This window comes from Pseudophryne corroboree, chromosome 6 (assembly GCF_028390025.1).
Source record: "Pseudophryne corroboree isolate aPseCor3 chromosome 6, aPseCor3.hap2, whole genome shotgun sequence".
NCBI lineage: Eukaryota > Metazoa > Chordata > Amphibia > Anura > Myobatrachidae > Pseudophryne > Pseudophryne corroboree.
The window spans coordinates 830166071-830184465 of NC_086449.1; the positions used below are offsets into that span (position 1 = coordinate 830166071).

Below are 18395 nucleotides of genomic sequence, written 5' to 3' on the forward strand. Positions count from 1 at the left end.
TTGCTCCACCTCCTCACCAGGAAAGCCTTCTACCTCAGACATGCCGACACACGCGTACTGACACACACTCAGGGAAACCTCTTATCTGAAGACAGTTTCCCCACAAAGGCCCTTTGGAGAGACAGAGTATGCCAGCACACACCCAACGCTAATGACCCAGGAAAAAACACACTATATGTTTACCCAGATAGCGCTGTAATATCTATTTTGCGCCCCCCCCCCTTCTTTAAAACCCTCTTTCACCGTGGTTAAGCAGGGGAGAGTCTGAGGCGCTGGTGAGTGCTGAGGAATAAGCTCGGCCCCCTCAGCGGCGGGCTTCGGTCCCGCTTAAAATTTCAAAACATGGCGGGGGATCTCTCATATATAGTGCCCAGCCTGTATATAAGGTTATTGCCACCTTTGGAGGTCCATATTGCTGCCCAGGGCGCCCCCCCCAGCGCCCTTACAGTGACTGCAGTTTGTGTGCACTGTGTGGGAGCAATGGCGCACAGCGCTACCATTTTGCCATTTTTAGAACTCTGGGAATGAGTGGGAAAGGAGGAAAAATGTAAACCCTTCTTTAACACCAAGGAAATTTCAATGCGTCCACTCCTTCCGCTGCTTTATCTCTCGTTCTGGACACACATCTCGGCAGCTGATGGTTGTTTCGAGACGCCATTAGGTCTACCTGAGGAAGGCCCCATCTTCCCACCACCATCTCGAAGACCTGTGGGTGTAGACACCACTCTCCTGGATGCATATCAAGTGTGACCCATCACTAGGTCTTCGGCTCAGATAAGCGCATTGTAAACTGCTCTCAGTTCGAAAATGTTGATCGGTAGCCTGCTCTCCTGTAATGTCTATCTGCCCTGAAACTGATGTTCCTCTAGGACAGCACCCTGACCTCTGAGACTGGCATCCGTTGTGAGGATCCTCCAATCCCAAATTTCTTCCCTGCTGCCAGATTCCTGTGTAGCGACCACCAAATTAAGGAGGTTCGTACTTGAGGTGAAAGCCGGATTTTGCAATGTAGAAGACATTGCGAACCTGCTCCCTGAGCAATGAGGTTCATCTGGAATGGTTGGGAGTGAAGTCTGCCGTACTGTTGAGCCTCGAAAGACACCACCATCTTCCAGAGAAGCTGTACACAGAGGTGTAGGGAAACCATATGTGTCTTTAGTACCTAGGCCACCAGCCTGGATCTTGCTCTCTGGTAAGAATACTCTCAATGTTATTGTGTCCAAGATGAGACCTAGGAATTGAATCCATTGAGTGGTCATTAGGTTGGATTTCTGGAAGTTCACAATCCACCCATGTTGAATGAGCATCCTTGATCAGCTGTTCCTGAGAGGTGGCCTTGAGCAGGAGATCTAGATAAGGTATGATCGTGACCCCTAATGGGCCCTACAGACTCGGCGATGTGCCGCCAAGCTGCCCGACCGCCGATACGGCAGACAGGCGACCTGGCGGCGGGGGAGGGGGGGGGGGGGGGGGGGGAGTGAAGTTCCTTCACTCCCCTCGTCACCCGGCTCCATAGACGTGCAGGCAAATATGGACGATCTCATCCATATTGGCCTACATGCACAGCCGACAGAGCACCAGCCATGAATGAGCGCGGGGCCGCGTATCGTTAATCGCTTGTGCCTCCACACTGACAGATATGAACGTTATCTTGTTCATTAATGAACGAGATTGTTCATATCTTGCAGTGTAATCGCCCAGTTTGTAGGGCGCATAACAGTCTCAATCGTGCGACCATTATCGCCGTGATCTTTGTAAAGAGTCTTGGGGCCGATGATGGACCGAATGGCAAGGCCCTGAATTGGTAGTGATCCTTCACCAATGTGAATCTTAAGTACGCTTGGTGAGGAGTCCAAATCGGGATATGAAGTTATGCATCCTTTATGTCCATGCATACCATGAACTCTCCATGTTCTAAGCCTGGAATGACAGACTGGATTGATACCATCTTGAATTTGTAGACCGTTAGAAACTGGTTTAAAGCTTGTAAATGGAGTATCGGTCTGGCCATCCCGTCTGGTTTTGGCACGACAAAGATTTGAATAGAATCCCGTTCCACTTTGAGCGTCGGGGACTGGCATAATGACCTCCGTGCGTAGCAATTTTTTAATCGCCGTCAGTAGTGCCCTCGCTTTCTGAGGACACCGAGACAATCCTATTGTAAAAATAAGAATTTAGTTACCGATAATTCTATTTCTCGTAGTCCGTAGTGGATGCTGGGAACTCTGTAAGGACCATGGGGAATAGCGGCTCCGCAGGAGACTGGGCACAAAAGTAAAAGCTTTATGACTAGCTGGTGTGCACTGTCTCCTCCCCCTTTGACCCTCCTCCAAGCCTCAATTAGGATACTGTGCCCGGACGAGCGTACATAATAAGGAAGGATTTTGAATCCCGGGTAAGACTCATTCCAGCCACACCAATCACACCGTACAACTTGTGATCTGAACCCAGTTAACAGTATGATAACGAAGGAGCCTCTGAAAAGATGGCTCACAACAATAATAACCCGATTTTTGTAACAATAACTATGGGGGTAATTCCAAGTTGATCGCAGCAGGATTTTTGATAGCAATTGGGCAAAACCATGCGCACTACAGGGGAGGCAGATATATCATGTGCAGAGAGAGTTAGATTTGGGTGTGGTGTGTTCAATCTGCAATCTAATTTGCAGTGTAAAAATAAAGCAGCCAGTATTTACCCTGCACAGAAACAAAATAACCCACCCAAATCTAACTCTCTATGCATATGTTATATCTGCCCCCCCTGCAGTGCACATGGTTTTGCCCAATTGCTATCAAAAATCCTGCTGCGATCAACTTGGAATTACCCCCTATATACAGGTATTGCAGACAATCCGCACTTGGGATGGGCGCCCAGCATCCACTACGGACTACGAGAAATAGAATTATCGGTAAGTAAATTCTTATTTTCTCTGATATCCTAGTGGATGCTGGGAACTCCGTAAGGACCATGGGGATTATACCAAAGCTTCCAAACGGGCGGGAGAGTGCGGATGACTCTGCAGCACCGAATGAGAGAACTCCAGGTCCTCAGCCAGGGTATCGAATTTGTAAAATTTTGCAAACGTGTTTGCCCCTGACCAAGTAGCTGCTCGGCAAAGTTGTAAAGCCGAGACCCCTCGGGCAGTCGCCCAAGATGAGCCCACTTTCCTTGTGGAACGGGGCTTTTACAGATTTTGGCTGTGGCAGGCCTGCCACAGAATGTTCTAGAGAGAGAAAAGAAGACTCTATCTTGGGGGCACTCTTTGAAATATGACAAGGGCCAGATATACCCTCAAGTATCATTAAAATGTAACTTTTAATAGTATTTTTAAAAGAGAAATTTTTAACATATACACACACAAGTTTATTCATATACACCTTGCGATCAATTGTTTATCACAGGGGATTCAGAAAAAACACTAATTGCTCACTATGGAGCTTTTTGGTTCAAGGAACACTAATTGCTCACACACAGAAGTTTATTCATATACACCTTGCGATCAATTGTTTATCACAGGGGATTCAGAAAAAACACTAATTGCTCATTATGGAGCTTGTTTGTTCAGGGAACACTAATTGCTCACTAGGGAGCTAGTTTTTATTCATAGTTTTATATTCAGATTTTTTTAAAATCAATAATGGTGTCTCACTGATTAAACAACCATATCGTGAACAGGTATAAATTTACCAAGCGTCTGCTGCTATTTTCTCAAAAAAACATGTGTTATTGTATAAATTCAATAAATACTCAAATAGCGTATATACACACACAGTGTAGAGAGATACAGAATGCCCATCACATTTATATGGTATCTTATGCGCTCATTCGTAGCCCAACATGAGTATTTGTTATAAAAGAAAGAAAAAAAAAAGAAAAAAGGGAAAGAATGAGAGAAACTGATCAGTATGCCATGGTACATTGCCTCTGCTGTCTCACCGTCATGAGCACAAACTTTTTTTGTTAGCTCAGCGGCCGGTGGATGAGAGGGCAGCGACCTTGAAATTACTGACCGGAAAGAAGATAAATGGCCCTACTGCTTTCCCTGTTAGAGCGAATGGAATGTCCTGATATTCTAGAACATTGCAGGACACTGCATCGCAATCCTGGGATGAGTGTTAACCGAAATAAGGTATAATTCCTGCCTGCTTGTTTTCAGGTGATAGCAGGGAGATGACCGGAGATGCCACAGAATGTGCAAGCTGAATTGTACTACAAATCCAACGAGCAATAGTCTGCTTTGAAGCAGGAGCACCCAGCTTGTTGGGTGCATACAGAATAAACAGAGAGTCAGATTTTCTGACTCCAGCCGTCCTGGAAACATATATTTTCAGGGCCCTGACTACGTCCAGCAACTTGGAGTCCTCCAAGTCCCTAGTAGCCGCAGGTACCACAATAGGCTGGTTCAGGTGAAACGCTGAAACCACCTTAGGGAGAAATTGAGGACGAGTCCTCAATTCTGCCCTGTCCGTATGAAAAATTAGGTAAGGGCTTTTATATGATAAAGCCGCCAATTCTGAGACACGCCTGGCTGAAGCCAGGGCTAACAGCATTACCACCTTCCATGTGAGATATTTTAACTCCACAGTGGTGAGTGGTTCAAACCAATGTGACTTTAGGAACCCCAAAACATTGAGATCCCAAGGTGCCACTGGAGGCACAAAAGGAGGCTGTATATGCAGTACCCCCTTGACAAACGTCTGAACTTCAGGCACTGAAGCCAGTTCTTTCTGGAAGAAGATCGACAGGGCCGAAATTTGAACCTTAATGGACCCTAATTTTAGGCCCATAGACAGTCCTGTTTGCAGGAAATGTAGGAAACGACCCAGTTGAAATTCCTCTGTAGGGGCCTTCTTGGCCTCACACCACGCAACATATTTACGCCAAATGCGGTGATAATGTTTTGCGGTTACATCCTTCCTGGCTTTGATCAGGGTAGGGATGACTTCATCTGGAATGCCTTTTTCCTTCAGGATCCGGCGTTCAACCGCCATGCCGTCAAACGCAGCCGCGGTAAGTCTTGGAACAGACAAGGTCCCTGCTGGAGCAGGTCCTTTCTTAGAGGTAGAGGCCACGGGTCCTCCGTGAGCATCTCTTGAAGTTCCGGGTACCAAGTTCTTCTTGGCCAATCCGGAGCCACGAGTATAGTTCTTACTCCTCTCCTTCTTATGATTCTCAGTACTTTGGGTATGAGAGGCAGAGGAGGGAACACATACACCGACAGGTACACCCACGGTGTTACCAGAGCGTCCACCGCTATTGCCTGAGGGTCCCTTGACCTGGCGCAATATCTGTCTAGTTTTTTGTTGAGACGGGACGCCATCATGTCCACCTTTGGTTTTTCCCAAATGGTTTACAATCACGTGGAAGACTTCTGGGTGAAGTCCCCACTCCCCCGGGTGGAGGTCGTGTCTGCTGAGGAAGTCTGCTTCCCAGTTGTCCACTCCCGGAATGAACACTGCTGACAGTGCTATCACATGATTTTCCGCCCAGCGAAGAATCCTTGCAGCTTCTGCCATTGCTGTCCTGCTTCTTGTGCCGCCCTGTCTGTTTACGTGGGCGACTGCCGTGATGTTGTCAGATTGGATAAATACCTGCTGACCCTGAAGCAGAGGCCTTGCTTGACTTAGGGCATTGTAAATGGCCCTTAGTTCCAGGATATTTATGTGAAGAGACGTTTCCATGCTTGACCACAAGCCCTGGAAATTTCTTCCCTGTGTGACTGCTCCCCAGCCTCTCAGACTGGCATCCGTGGTCACCAGCATCCAGTCCTGAATGCAGAATCTGCGGCCCTCTAGAAGATGAGCACTCTGCAACCACCACAGGAGAGACACCCTTGTCCTTGGAGATAGGGTTATCCGCTGATGCATCTGAAGATGCGATCCGGACCATTTGTCCAGCAGATCCCACTGAAAAGTTCTTGCATGGAATCTTCCGAATGGAATCGCTTCGTAAGAAGCCACCATTTTTCCCAGGACTCTCGTGCATTGATGCACTGACACTTGGCCTGGTTTTAGGAGGTTCCTGACTAGCTCGGATAACTCCCTGGCCTTCTCCTCCGGGAGAAACACCTTTTTCTGGACTGTGTCCAGAATCATCCCTAGGAACAGTAGACGTGTTGTTGGAATCAGCTGCGATTTTGGAATATTTAGAATCCTCCCGTGCTGACGTAGCACTACCTGAGATAGTGCAATTCCGACCTCTAACTGTTCCCTGGACCTTGCCCTTATCAAGAGATCGTCCAAGTAAGGGATAATTAAGACGCCTTTTCTTCGAAGAAGAATCATCATTTCGGCCATTACCTTGGTAAAGACCCGGGGTGCCGTGGACAATCCAAACGGCAGCGTCTGAAACTGATAATGACAGTTTTGTACCACAAATCTGAGGTACCCTTGGTGAGAAGGGTAAATTGGGACATGGAGATAAGCATCCTTAATGTCCAGAGACACCATATTATCCCCTTCTTCCAGGTTCGCAATCACCGCTCTGAGTGACTCCATCTTGAATTTGAACCTTTGTATGTAAGTGCTCAATGATTTCAGATTTAAAATCGGTCTCACCGAGCCGTCCGGCTTCGGTACCACAAACAGCGTGGAATAATACCCCTTTCCCTGTTGTAGGAGGGGTACCTTGATTATCACCTGCTGGGCATACAGCTTGTGAATAGCTTCCAATACCGCCTCCCTGTCGGAGGGAGACGTTGGTAGAGCAGACTTCAGGAACCGGCGAGGGGGAGACGTCTCGAATTCCAATTTGTACCCCTGTGATACTACCTGCAGGATCCAGGGGTCCACTTGCGAGTGAGCCCACTGCGCGTTGAAATTTTTGAGACGGGCCCCCACCGTGCCAGAGTCCGCTTGTAAGGCCCCAGCGTCATGCTGAAGACTTGGCAGAAGCGGGGGAGGGCTTCTGCTCCTGGGAAGAGGCTGCCTGCTGCAGTCTTTTTCCCCTTCCTCTGCCCCGGGGCAGAAATGAGTGGCCTTTTGCCCGCTTGCCCTTATGGGGACGAAAGGACTGAGTTTGAAAAGACGGTGTCTTTTTCTGCCGAGAGGTGACCTGGGGTAAAAAGGTGGATTTTCCAGCCGTTGCCGTGGCCACCAGGTCCGATAGACAGACCCCAAATAACTCCTCCCCTTTATACGGCAATACTTCCATATGCCGTTTGGAATCCGCATCACCTGACCACTGTCGCGTCCATAACCCTCTTCTGGCAGAAATGGACAGCGCACTTACTCTTGATGCCAGGGTGCAAATATCCCTCTGTGCATCTCGCATATATAGTAATGCATCCTTTAAATGCTCTAGTGTCAATAATATACTGTCCCTATCCAGGGTATCAATATTTTCAGTCAGGGAATCCGACCAAGCCACTCCAGCGCTGCACATCCAGGCTGAGGCGATTGCTGGTCGCAGTATAACACCAGTATGTGTGTATATACCTTTTAGGATATTTTCCAGCTTTCTATCAGCTGGTTCCTTGAGGGCGGCCCTATCAGGAGACGGTAACGCCACTTGTTTTGATAAACGTGTGAGCGCCTTATCTACCCTAGGGGGTGTTTCCCAACGCGCCCTAACCTCTGGCGGGAAAGGGTATAATGCCAATAATTTATTAGAAATCCGCAGTTTTTTATCGGGGGAAACCCACGCTCTATCACACACCTCATTTAATTCATCTGATTCAGGAAAAACTATGGGTAGTTTTTTCACACCCCACATAATACCCTTTTTTGTGGTACTTGTAGTATCAGAAATGTTCAAAGCCTCCTTCATTGCCGTGATCATGTAACGTGTGGCCCTACTGGACATTACGTTTGTCTCCTCACCGTCGACACTGGAATCAGTGTCCTTGTCTGGGTCTGTGTCGACCATCTGAGGTAACGGGCGCTTTAGAGCCCCTGACGGTGTTTGAGACGCCTGGACAGGCACTAACTGGTTTGCCGGCTGTCTCATGTCGTCAACAGTTTTTTTTGCAAAGTGCTGACACTGTCACGTAATTCCTTCCATACGACCATCCAGTCAGGTGTCGACTCCCTAGGGGGTGACATCACTATTACAGGCAATTGCTCCGCCTCCACATCATTTTCCTCCTCATACATGTCGACACAATCGTACCGACACACAGCACACACACAGGGAATGCTCTGATAGAGGACAGGACCCCACGAGCCCTTTGGGGAGACAGAGGGAGAGTTTGCCAGCACACACCAGAGCGCTATATATATACAGGGATAACCTTATATAAGTGTTTCTCCCTTCTATAGCTGCTGTATTTGTATTATCTGCCAAATAGTGCCCCCCCCTCTCTTGTTTTACCCTGTTTCTGTAGTGCAGGCCTGCAGGGGAGAGTCAGGGAGCCGTCCTTCCAGCGGAGCTGTGAGGGAAAATGGCGCTTGTGTGCTGAGGAGATAGGCTCCGCCCCCTTCACGGCGGCCTTTTCTCCCGCTTTTTTAAGGAAAACTGGCAGGGGTTAAATGCATCCATATAGCCCAGGAGCTATATGTGATGCATTTCTTTAGCCATATAAGGTTTAAAAAGTGTTTTATTGCATCTCAGGGCGCTCCCCCCCCCCAAGCGCCCTGCACCCTCAGTGACCGGAGTGTTTAGTGTGCTGAGAGCAATGGCGCACAGCTGCAGTGCTGTGCGCTACCTTATTTGAAGACAGGAACGTCTTCTGCCGCCGATTTTTCCGGACCTCTTCTGGCTCTGTAAGGGGGCCGGCGGCGCGGCTCCGGGACCCAACCAAGCTGGGCCTGTGATCGTCCCTCTGGAGCTAATGTCCAGTAGCCAAGAAGCCCAATCCACTCTGCACGCAGGTGAGTTCGCTTCTTCTCCCCTTAGTCCCACGATGCAGTGAGCCTGTTGCCAGCAGTACTCACTGAAAATAAAAAACCTATTTAAACTTTTATAGGCCCTACACACCCAGCGATTTTTTGAAAGATATGAACGATCTCGTTCATAAATGAACGAGAACTCGTTCATATCTTTCAGTGTGGAGACTACAGCGATGAACGATGCGCGTCCCCGCGCTCGTTCATCGCTGATCTCCCGTCGGCTGTGCATGCAGGCCAATATGGACGATCTCGTCCATATTAGCCTGCACTTCAATGCAGCCGGGTGACGGGGGGAGTGAAGAAACTTCACTCCCCCCGTCACTGCCCCCCCGCCGCCGGGTCGCTCGTCGGCCGTATCGGCCGTCGGGCACCTCGGCGGCGCGTCGTTTAATGTATAGGGCCCCTCACTCTAAGCAGCTCAGGAGAGCTACCTAGCATGCACCCTTCTCGTTCGGGCACAAAAATCTAACTGAGGCTTGGAGGAGGGTCATAGGGGGAGGAGCCAGTGCACACCAGCTAGTCATAAAGCTTTTACTTTTGTGCCCAGTCTCCTGCGGAGCCGCTATTCCCCACGGTCCTTACGGAGTTCCCAGCATCCACTAGGACGTCAGAGGGAAAAAAAAAAAAAAAACTGACTGAGGTCTCTGCTGAAAATCTATTCTGTACCCCTGGGAGATAATGTTGTTTATTCAAACTTCTGGTGAGGTTTTGGCCCAGATGTCCCGAAAACCTCCCAGACATGCGCCCACCAAGGGGGACCCCAGTTGAGCAGGGAGAACATCATGCCATGGTGTTGTCAGCAGGTTTATCCTGTTTTCCGGATGTTGCCAATGAGCAACCTCTACTTCTGACTCCACGTGCTTGTGCACCAAAACCTCTTCCTCTGGCTCAAAAGGAATGTGATCTAAATGAATTAAAAAAAACTGGACCTGAAAAATCTCTCCTGACCTGTGGAGCGGTTCTTGCATATGGAGTAGGAAGAAAAGTGGACTTCCCCGTCGTAGCTTGTGAAATCCACTTGTCTAACTCTGGGCCGAATAACATTGTCCCATGGCTCTGTAGGTGGTATAAATGGAGGTTGTACTCTGAGGACACCTTGCAGGAAGGTGTGTACAATAGGCAAAAGAGCCAAATGCCTTTGAAGGTAATTTGACAAGGCAAAAACCTGCACTTTGAGTGTAGAAATGTAGTCCTCCACCTAACCCAGTCTGTAAAAATATTAAAAGACTGAATAGATATCGGAAACGTCTGAGCTTCCCACCAACCTATACAGCGAAATCCTGTGATAATGAGCTGCCGTAACTGGCTTCCTAGCACGTAACATGGTTGGTAGAACAGATTCTGGAACGTCCACAGGTTTCAGGACAGTTTCAACAGCCACCCCGTGAAACGCAGCCACGTTAAATCGGGGTACAGGAACGGACCCTGTTGTAACAGGTCTTCACGTGGCGGAAGCGGTTAAGGATCGACTGCGAGTAGGCGGCGGAGATCAGAGAACCATGCTCTCAGAGGCCAATGAGGCACCACTAGTATGACCCCGTGGACTCTCGTTTGATCCACTTTAGCAACCAAGGAAGCAGCGGAAACGGTGGAAACAGATGCACAAAGCTGTACGGCCACGCAATCGTGAGAGCATCCACTGCCACTGACTTCGGAGCTCTTGTTCTGGACACATACTGGCATGTTTGATGATTTTTTTCGACATGCCATTAGATCCCCCTGTGCGTAATTCCACTGCTGGACCAACATCTGAACGCTTCTGAATTCAATACCCAATTTCCTGGATGAAAATCCTGATAGCTGGGATAATCTGCCTCCCAGTGGTCCACTCCAGAACAAACACTGCCGACAATATCACCTGGTGACGCTCGGCCCAATTGAGGATTCAAGCAACTTCCTGCATGCCATGCGACCTCGAATTCCTCCTTGTTCTGTATGCGACCGCCGTGGCGTTGTCTGACAGCACCTGGACAGTCTGAGACCGGAGCATGTGCACAGCTTGTTGCAGCGCGTTGGAAATTGCCCCGAGTTCCAGGTCATTTAATTGAAAGCAATCTTACGTGATCTGACCAGAGACTCTGAAGTTGCCAATTTTGGACCACAGCTCCCCAACCTCTGAGACTCGCGTCCGTTGTAAGAATTATCCAATTCCGGACACCGAACATTCTCCCTGCGGTGAGATTGTGTACTTGGAGCCACCAGAGTAGTGATACTCTGGTCCTTGGAGACAACCGCACTGATGAATTTGTAGATGCGTGAAATAACATTCAGGTGAAAAAGATCTGAGTGAACCCCTGTGAACTGGAGTGCGTTGAAAGACGCCACCCTCCTTCCTAGTAGTCTAATGCCCCAAATGCACTGAGACAGTCCGTGGATTGCGTACTAACTGTATGTGATGACGAACACTTTGATGTTGTGTTCAGGCAGGGAAATCCGTTTATCCACGGAATCATTCCTATGCATGAATCCTTTGTGACGGAATGAGGGATGATTTCTTGAGGTTGACGATCCAACCATGCTGAACGACGCCATTGTACGTTAGAAATGCACGTTGCAGGAATAAGCGTTGAGACGGAGCATTGATGAGCAGATCTCCAAAGTACGAAACGGTTATCCTTCTTAGGGATCTGAGATGAGCTATCATGCCAGCTTTTACTTGTGACTACCCGAGGCGCCGATAAGAAGCCAAACTGCAGCGTTTGAAAGTAAGAATGGTTTTAAAGCAAACCATAAGTAGGCCTGATTCGTCGAAATACGAGATCCATCATACGAGATCCATCGTAATCCGGTATTACTGCGGATCCCACTTGCAGTCACCGACTGCAATTATTTTACGTTGAATCTATCAAGCGACGTACTCCAGTTTTGGAACTATCCCAAACCAAAACATAACCGCGACTCGGGTGTTGCCTGCGGTATCAAACTACTGAGACTACTAGAGCCTGTCTGAAGAACCGATGTCTTGTCCTATGATGGAGGCAGACCTGTCTTGCAAATGTCAATGATGGGAAACCGTCGACTGTATTTTCATAATCTGTGAATTCAAATTTGCAGATCCACCCAACTGTGGATGTTCACAAGTGACGATCAGAGATGCTGGAACCCCATTATGGCACTGGCTTGTCAGTGGGCTTCAGTGTAAAGGCCACTGAAACTTGGTTATAGATATCTTGAAGTAGATGGCAGTACCATAACCGTAGTCTACCACATGTTCTGTGTATGGCTGCTTCTGTAGCACGGCGCCGAATGGACTGAAGCGCAAAGACAATAGTCTGAGTAGTTCCGTTCAGGAATTTGCATAGACAATGGTAGGAAATCAGATTGTCCCCCTCGTGGTCTGCAAAAGGCCGGTGTCCAAGACAGGACCTCTAGCCAGCGTAAGGTAATGCCTCAATTCTCGTTTGGAATTAGACTCCGCCTGTCAAGAACGTAGCCAAAGTGGACGTCGTGCCTTCTTCGTGTAGGGCAAACCTGAACTGGAGTGCCATGCCACTACAGCCTTGTTACCCCAAAACCCCCACCAAAGCTGGGCGAAGCAACAGCACGACTGCTGTGTAGGGTACACTCCGACGGGTAGTTAAACGTCGTAGACAAACTGACAAGGGATAAAACCAATCATTCCAATTGTCTCTCATTGGAAATTGGTCAGCCTTCGTTGAGAACCTGACGGACTGGCCTGTTGCTATGAGGGCTGGCGGCAAAATCGATCGCAAACAATCTAGCTGAAACAGTGAATTAATAAGACAAATAAACACAATTTGTCCACCCCAGGCAGTACATGCGCCCGCATTCCACCCAAAGAGGATCGGCAAGGGTCTGCCTGTGCAGTCGTATTTGTCCGACACACTGTGTGACCGACTCTGCAGCGAAGCTGCTTGTTTGACTTTGCATTAGACTCACTGATTATGTACACCAACCAGCAAGTACACCACAGAAGTAAAGTGTGTATAACCATGCATTACAGCGCATGTGTTTAACAGCAATAGTGAACCTTCTTGTAGGGCCATGCTGAACAAAAAAATAAGATTTTACTCACCGGTAAATCTATTTCTCGTAGTCCGTAGTGGATGCTGGGAACTCCGTAAGGACCATAGGGAATAGCGGCTCCGCAGGAGACCGGGCACAACTAAAGAAAGCTTTAGGACTACCTGGTGTGCACTGGCTCCTCCCACTATGACCCTCCTCCAGACCTCAGTTAGGATACTGTGCCCGGAAGAGCTGACACAATAAGGAAGGATTTTGAATCCCGGGTAAGACTAATACCAGCCACACCGTATAACTCGTGATACTATACCCAGTTAACAGTATGAAATATAACGGAGCCTCTCAACAGATGGCTCAACAATCTGGATTTTGGTACTTACCGATAAATCCCTTTCTCCGATTCCACAGGGGCCACTGGAGCGTAGTTACAATGGGGAAATAGTAGGCAGTAATTGGGAGCTGGCACTTTAAAATTCTCACACTGTGGCTAGCTCCTCCCCTACTATCTCCCCTCCAAGCCAGTCTACGTAAAACTGTTCCCGAGGAGAGCTGTAATAAACAAAACATTAAGGTAGAGGAGGTTAATGACGCCCTGTAAACCAGGAGAACACAAACCAAACCTGGAACAGAACCTGACAAACAACCGGCTAGCACGAACTCAAGAAGCAGTCATATGGTGATCTGCAAACCGTTAAGCAAAAAACAAGGAGGAACAACGCTGGGCGGGCGTCCAGTGGCCCCTGTGGAATCGGAGAAAGGGATTTATCGGTAAGTACCAAAATCCCGATTTCTCCTTCATCCACTAGGGGCCACTGGAGCGTAGTTACAATGGGGACGTCCCAGAGCTCCCAAATCGGGTGGGAGAGCGCTGAGAGTCCTGTAAAACCGCTCGGCCAAACTGTGATGCAGAGGCCGCAAAAGTGTCAAACTTGTAGAATTTGACAAAACGAATGTCGGTCCAACCAAGTAGCCGCGCGACAAAGTATTCATGGAGACCCCACGGGCAGCTGCCCCCGAAGGTCCCACCACGCGCGTAAAGTGCGCCGAAATGGTCAGATGTATGCAACAGCCCAACATAAGCTGGGACCCCGGTTACTTAGTACGGGAGCATCGTACAGAACAAAAGAAAAACACTTCGTTGAATAGCCTAAGACCTCTGTAAAGAGAGTCAGCGAGCCCTGACAACATTCTAAGAGGACTGAAAAACACTAGTGTCAGGTTTATATGAAAAAACGGACATCCCCTTTGGAAGAAACGACCGCTGAGGCCGAAGCTCAGCCGGGGGAGTAGCTAATAGAGTACTCCCTGAAAGAGAGCCCGAACTTACGGCCGCCAGGCTAATTTCTTTTGGAAGAAAACCGAAAAAGGCAGAGACCTAAAATTGAGGTCAATGTGGTTTGAAGCGCAGCGGAGCAAAACCTCCCAGAGAAACCAAAGATGACGGCTGAATGGTAAATGAAAGAAGGGGAAACCCCCTTTTTTCCTTATCATGTCCAATAGTTTTCCAAAAGTGTAAAAAGCTAGAAGAGGTGACAGACTTCTGAAATCGGGGCCTAGTAGGCCTATCCGAACTAGGGAACTCCCCCCTTCTAAGGTCTCGTGAACAGACACACGGTTAAATGAAACCAGTGTAAGATTGAACAAAGAAAAGGACCCTGTTGAAGTAGACAGTCCAGTCTAGGTAGGAGCCAAGGATCCTCTACTGACAACAGGTGTAGCTGTCATGGGTGGCCCAACCAGAGCCACCGAGAGGACTAGCACGCATATTCCCCTCCTGTGTTACCGAAAGTGAGGTAGAAATAGAAAAGGAGGCAGGATAGAATAACCAGAAATTCCCAGGAGCCCTGAGGGCATCCTCGGCTACGGCCACCAGAGCTCACGTCCATGAGTGGTAAAGAGTTAAAGAGTCAGTCAGAACGCCCTGAGGTAGATTCGAAATCTCCGCCCACAGCAGACCAGCTGACAAAACTCCGGGGAATGTTCCCTCGCCCAGGAGTCCAACCTGGTGGCCTGACCTGGGAAGAAGATTGTTGTCTCCCGCTCAGAGGGGAATGTAGGCGACCACTCATTGCGTCGCAACTTGTGTTGAGAAAACATCTACGAGGAGCATAAATTGGATCTGAGTCAAACCAGAAGCTCCTGGATCCTCCGGATCTTCAGAAGACACCTAATGTACAGAGTGGGATAGTAGCAGTAGATTGCCCCATTAGGGAACCAACGTCACCCCCCTGAAAAAGAGTTATTCTGTGATCTTCCTGAACCCTGTGGGAGCGGAAGAGAGACCGAAAGGAAAGGACTTACAGTGAAAATGAGAATCCTGTAATGCGACTGAGTAAAGCCCGATGAGGAAACCCAAGGGAAATCAGTAAACAGGCATCCCTGAAGACAAGGGACACGTAAAACTCCCTTTCTTGTTTAAACTAGCAATCACAGACTGAAAGGATTCTAAGGCCAGAATAGGCCTGGCCGAGCCAACTGGCTTCGGAACGTGAAAAAACCAAAAGCCGGAGAACTGTCTCGATTCAAATGATATGTAAAAAACAGGGATCAACACCCTTTGCGGTTAGAAGCATATGGAGCGCCGCCAGCAGTCTCACTCTCTTGTCATCGTAAATCGGCCGACCCCTGCCGAGGGACTCCCGAGACTGTTGTACTCCAAAATCTAGTCTGTAACCGCCCAAGCCTTCTTCCACCGACCTGCGCCCACCCTGGGACCCTCCAGGTGGTAGGAAAGTCTGACCTGTAGAGTATAGGATGATGTAAAATCAGACTGGAGTTTTTTTTTTTTTGGAGATCCCCTGGCGACGGAGATATCACCCGTGTGGAGTCAAAAGCTTGAAAGGGCACGGTAAAACTCTAAAGGAAAGACCGGTAAAGGTCTGTCTTGGAGCTGGGGCAGAAGTAGGAGAAAGCAAAGTGGACTTACCTCCAATGGTTCATGAAATCATGCAGAAAGTGCCTTCCCCTGAACCATCTGCCCCGTAGGATTTCATGTTCACCTGTCACTGTCGCAGCCCCAGAGGTCGTCGGGTTAAGACAGCCCAAGCGAAAATGCAGGTTCCGAGTCTGTAGACGTGGAGACCTCCAAAGAACATAAAGCAGAATCGTGCTTCTGACCTTACCAAAGTATCAATTGATCCTGATGCGAAACATCCTGTAACCTAGAGGACAATTGTTCCACAAGCTACCTGCTCCGGACAAGGTAGAACCCCGCTGCCGTATATGTCTTTGATGGATCCCTGAGCAAGGTTGCCTCAGGAAAATGGCAGCTTGTTGGACCGGCGATACATCGAGGGATATACCCTGGAGAGGTACTGATACCATTTCCTGCCGTCTGCGGGGAAAGGATAGGAAAACAAACATTGTTTGATACCTGAAATTGTGTATTCGGGTGTCTGCCGGCCGTCTACCGGAGCCTGGCCAGCTCATCCGAAACTGGACCAGTCGCTGTCATTTCGTCATTGGCATCGAACCCTGATGGACTTGACGTGTCCGCCTCCTTTACCTGCAGTCTCAGACGAACTGCTGTATAATGCACCTGGATATTCTGAGACACTGGTTCAGACTCCACAGAAAACAGACATCATCAGTATTGTAACATGGAAGGTTAGCAAGGTTCCTTTAGAAACCTGGAGAGGTGAAATGACGTACAAGGTCTCTGGTTACCAGTGACATTACCTGCATAATCTGAGCTGTTCAAACAGGGGTGTCCTGCAGGTGCGTGGAGGGCTAAGCAGATGGCTCCACCGCATACTTCACACCTAAGAGGGAATTCTTTGACTATCCCAGGTGAGACAAACGAAAGGAGAAAAGGAGGGTTAAATAAACACAGCCCTATGTAAGGTCTGCACTATAATGTGTGACCGACACGATTCAAATAAACTTTCTGGAGCAGCGGAGACCTGAACCAGTAGCGCTGCGCTGTGGGACAGGAGTCTTAGCCCTAGGCTATAGGAGTTCTCCTTAAAGTTTTGTTTGGATTCAAACCCCTGTTCAGATACCCGCTACTAGCGTACTGAGCCGCAGCGCTATTTATCTGATGCCTTACACGCATTCCACAATTACAAATAGCATTAGTAACTAGTGACACCAAGGAATAATAAAGGGAGGACAACACCCCGCCCTGTATGTAGTGTACCGCTAATTAAGGTGCACCAGATGGCAAGGTGGGGTATCTTGTTATTAGAAAACATTGCGGAAGTGTCTGTTTTATCCCCTATATATGGTATTGTATGGATATATCTATATACACACACACACACACACACACACACACACACACATACATACATACACATACATACATACATACATACATACAAACATATCTATATATAGCTATATATATCTCACACCACGGTGAACCCAACCGGGTAGATAATTACTGTGCACCTAATAGGGTTGAAAAATACTGTGTATTTGTAGGGTAAAGAAATACTGCACAGTAGATTTTTAATTATTAATGAGCTGAGTCCCAGCTCCTGTAATAGAGCAGGTTTCCTGATCTAAATGTCTGAAATGGGGCAGAGGACTCCCCTGCAGGAGGAATGTAGCCAAAGCAAGATGTAACAATATTTCTGCAGCACACTGCACAGAAAAGCTAAAACCCCAGAGACAGGTGTGTTGCCTAGAGACAATGAGAGCTGGGAGCTGCTGCCGCCGGGGGCAAATTAAGAATCCTCCCTGCGCAGCCAGGAGAGGAAAGAAACTTTCAGCAGGCCGGGGAGCGGGGGACTGTGGTGTTTTTAGTGATCATCAGTGAGCGATGGTATCAGAATGACACACACCCCGGTTGTCGGTCAGGGTGGTGCAGGGGAACTGTATAATCACATACTCAGCCTCCCCCATTCATCATGTCTGTTTCCCCATAAGGAGGAACAGGTAAGGATCAACCTCACTGATGATCTCGTCATGCAGCGGCCGGGGAGCGGAGAAAGTCCGCCGAACAGAGCGGGAGTTAGCTCCGCCCTCCTAGTTCTTGGTGGCCGCTGCTGTCTCAGTGCATCCCCCGGCCGCCTGTATGCTGCGGCCGGGGAGCGGTGTGCGGCCGGGGAGTGGAAAGCCTGAGCCCGCCGAAAAAAGAGCGGGAGTTAGCTCCGCCCCCTCGTTCTTGATGGCCGCTGCTGTGCTTTCTCCCTGCATCCCCCGGCCGCCTGTATTCTGCGGCCGGGGAGCGGTTTCACTTATCAAATTAAAAACCACATTATCCCCCGGCTGCCTGTAAGTGTGTATGCTGCAGCCGGGGAGTGTAAATGCATCACCCGGCTGCCTGTATGCTGCAGCCAAGGAGTGAAGAGCGTTGAGCCCGCTTACAGTGTGGGCTGAAGCTCCGCCCCCCACATAATGGCGCCAATTTCAAATCAGTAAGTGCGCCTTTTATGCACTCCAGCCAGGCTATGACTGGAGAGTATAGGGGAGCCTTGTATTAACACTGAAAAATGTAAAAACATACATCAGTCTGGGGAGATTGTACTCACCGCTTCCTTCTGTCAGGCGTTTGGACCCAGCGGCCCCAACACGCGCCGCACGCAGCGGTGTCCAACCGGAATCTTCTGTGGTGGAGCGGCCCCGACACGCGCC

At 48.9% G+C, this 18395-nt stretch overlaps 1 protein-coding gene and 1 non-coding gene across 2 annotated transcripts in view; both read right to left on the reverse strand.

The window, feature by feature from the left end:
* The window catches only part of LOC134933848 (uncharacterized), a 316847-nt gene that overhangs the window by 109490 nt on the left and 188962 nt on the right, over positions 1–18395 (reverse strand). The gene's annotated exons all lie outside the window — the stretch shown is intronic.
* Positions 17586–17719, reverse strand: LOC134938844 (U8 small nucleolar RNA). The gene has a single exon (XR_010181296.1). It is a non-coding gene; the product is annotated as a U8 small nucleolar RNA (small nucleolar RNA).